This window comes from Schistocerca cancellata, chromosome 2 (assembly GCF_023864275.1).
Source record: "Schistocerca cancellata isolate TAMUIC-IGC-003103 chromosome 2, iqSchCanc2.1, whole genome shotgun sequence".
NCBI classification, from domain to species: Eukaryota; Metazoa; Arthropoda; class Insecta; order Orthoptera; family Acrididae; genus Schistocerca; species Schistocerca cancellata.
In genome coordinates, this window is record NC_064627.1 from 755,280,765 (window position 1) to 755,284,252 (window position 3,488).

Below are 3,488 nucleotides of genomic sequence, written 5' to 3' on the forward strand. Positions count from 1 at the left end.
AAACTATGCCAAGTTCGTCACGCGTAGTGGCTGGCGAATAGTGATGTACCAGTGTCTCGGCAGCTCATGACCAGGTGAGTTCAGTGGGTGAAAGAGTCGGCCGCGCTGGCCATGGCAACAACTGAAGACACTGTGACTGCGACAGGTCAGGAAAACACGCACAACATGCGGTGCCCCCACAATCGTACCAGATGATGTGCCCGTCTGATGGAGACGTATGCAACATGGCAAAGTTCGTTCTCTTGCTTACATGAATCGTGGTGCTATACGAATAACCACGTCTCGTCTGATTAGATGACGGGTGTCCAAAGTTTTCAATGAGTGTGCACACCGTCAACGCGCCCCTCTCAGCTGCCATGTCAAGGGAATCCGCATCGTCGGTCGCTGTGGTGACCGTTTGTGGCGCTCCAGACTTCAACGTACTATTGTTATTGTGGATACTTGTCTTGCTGAAAATTAGCCCATTTCCTGATTCAAGGTACCTTATTTAGCTTTACCATCCTGCTCAATCTAGCGAACGGTATGATGCTTCTTTCGGCCGCTAGTCGCATGGGAGCTTGGATCTCGACCAACTGGGGAAATAGTATCGTGGAATGATAAACCATATTCTGGATGGTCGACTATCCCACCGCAATCCAGCTTCGACACGTGCCGTTAGACGTTTCTTATTCTTATAAGAGGCATAATACGAAATTCTCATGAACAACCAACATTCAGACATGATACCTGAATGAAAATCCTACTGTGTAATATAGCCTCAAAAGTTTCCAATGTTGTTGCAGGGTAGGTTGTGCTGAGAAATAATTTTAATACAAAAATTAGGTGTTTGCACCGCTTTCGAGTTAATTAGCGTTGAAGTTAACCAATCATGCCGTTGCGGGCGCAGATTCAAGCGGTCCACCTGTTATAGTTAGTAGGAAAATGAGATCTGTTCTTTCGGACATGTCCGAAAGAACAGATGCCATTGGTAACCGTGCAGCTCTCTAGAATGAAATTACAATTAAATCAATACCATTAGGTGCTGATGGGCGTTTATATACATCATCTGTGCCATCGGTGGCTCAGATGGATAGAGCGTCTGCCATGTAAGCAGGAGATCCCGGGTTCGAGTCCCGGTCGGGGCACACATTTTCAACTGTCCCCTTTGATGTAGCCGGCCGGAGTGGCCGTGCGGTTCTAGGCGCTACAGTCTGGAACCGAGCGACCGCTACGGTCGCAGGTTCGAATCCTGCCTCGGGCATGGATGTGTGTGATGTTAGTTAGGTTTAATTAGTTCTAAGTTCTAGGCGACTGATGACCTCAGAAGTTAAGTCGCATAGTGCTCAGAGCCATTTGAACCAACCCTTTGATGTATAGCTGCCCTTCAGCAGCTAATGATATTGATTTAATTGTAATTTCATTCTAGAGAGCTGCGCGGTCACCGATGACATCTGTTCTTTTGGACATGTCCGAAAGAACAGATGCCATCTTCATATCGTCAAGGTTAACCAGCTGATGACCTTCTTCAGTGCGGATGCTCACGATTTGCCTGAACTCTTACAGGACTCTGTGGATTGTCTACCGCGACTAATGGGTATGGTGGCAGGAGCACTACGTATGTAGTGTGTGGACTATATGTTGCGAATGTGGGTCTGACGGGGAGCGTGTCGGCGATAAGTCGCTGCAGTCGCACTATCCTCCGTGCCCTTGGTGGCTCAGATTTATAGAGCGTCTGCCATGTAAGCAGGAGATCCTGGGGTCGAGTCCAGGTCAGGGCACACATTTTCACGTGTCCCCGTTGATGTATATCAACGCCCGTCAGCAGCTAATGGTATTGATGTAATTGTAATTTCATGTTGTAGCTAGTGTCGGTTGATCTCATAGTGTTGATGATAGCGCACGAGACTGTTCAGCCTTTGGCTCTGGTTCGGTCCTTACTACCGTCTCGCCCCCAATTTTTATAGCGCTCTCTGTTGTTCGGTTTTAGGAAACCAAACGAAGAACAAGTTTGGTGACACCGTCTCTGGCTGGCCGCTTCAATTTGCATGCGCAACGGCCTGATGGGGTAACTTCAGTGCTAATTAACTCGGAAACGGCATACGTTACGATTTTTTTCTTAACACTTATATCTCAGCAAAATGTACTATGCAACACCCTTGCAAGCTTTATAGATTGTTTCTGAACACCCGGTATATGATGTTACTCTTGCTTATTTTATGTGGGTGCATTGAAATGTTAATCAATTGCATATTTAAGCATGTAGTGCACTTGATGCTGATTAGTAGTTTGTTGTACGACTCCTTCATTGTATCGCAATTTTGATGGCCAATAATTTATGTAGTTACGGATATTTCCGTCTGGCCACCTAACTTGAAAAAGCGTGTTCCTAAGGATGTCGTGATGGGAGAAAATCGCACACCTCTGATAATTACGTCAAAGACGTTGCAACATGCAAGGACATCTTGTATGCAGAGAGAGGCAAGCTTAAGCAAGAATGGGAGGCAGTTAGCGTCAGCGACGACAAGAATGTAAAGTGTAAGCGTGAGCTTGCTTTAACATTGGAGAATCCATTATAATAGTCTTGATCCGCCTCAATGTTTCCCCTCATCCGACTACAGGAATACCAGGCTGGTACTCAAGTCCCGTCTGAGTCACACGATTCGCGAACGTCTAAAAACTTTCGCTTGCTTTCACGTGCAGACTCACTTTCGCGCAGACAGTTAGGGTACACATATTCCGTTCCGGGATAACGGAGTGGTGACAGTAAGGGCATCCGATCACATCTTTAAACCACCACGCCAAATGCGTTAATAAGAATGCCTACCAGCGCCGATGCGGGACAAAGGCACAGGAAACGAAGATATCTTGATCCGCCTCAAGCAGCAATGCTGCATACTCCGTCTGTTAGATGTTTTGGTCGCAGCGTACTACCTCCACAATCAGTTAATTGTTCTTATAGGGCTAAAGCTTGACGAGGCTAAAACCGCAGATGCCGTCGGATTTACGTCCATAGACCAAGCACAGCATGCTTGGAGACGTTAAATTAGGTTTTATGATGGCAGAGACTCTAATCACTTTAAACTCACTTAAGTACGCAGTAAACTGTATTGAGGGCAGAGCTATTGTTATCGATTCCCGTAAATCAGTCATGATCATGAGTAAGCATTTTGCTCAGTAATACAACCCTGTCGCCTGTGAAAATACGCGATAAGCCAGCCTGTAAAACCAACATAAAGAACTAATACTAATCAGGATCTACATCTACATCTACATTTATACTCCGCAAGCCACCCAACGGTGTGTGGCGGAGGGCACTTTACGTGCCACTGTCATTACCTCCCTTTCCTGTTCCAGTCGCGTATGGTTCGCGGGAAGAACGACTGTCTGAAAGCCTCCGTGCGCGCTCTAATCTCTCTAATTTTACATTCGTGATCTCCTCGGGAGATATAAGTAGGGGGAAGCAATATATTCGATACCTCATCCAGAAACGCACCCTCTCGAAACTTGGC

The 3,488-nt window shown here is 46.4% G+C and overlaps 1 non-coding gene across 1 annotated transcript; it reads left to right on the forward strand.

Moving 5' to 3' along the window:
* The first annotated feature begins 1,049 nt into the window (after positions 1-1,049).
* Positions 1,050-1,124, forward strand: Trnat-ugu (transfer RNA threonine (anticodon UGU)). Its single transcript has one exon. It is a non-coding gene; the product is annotated as a tRNA-Thr (tRNA).
* Positions 1,125-3,488: the final 2,364 nt, after the last annotated feature.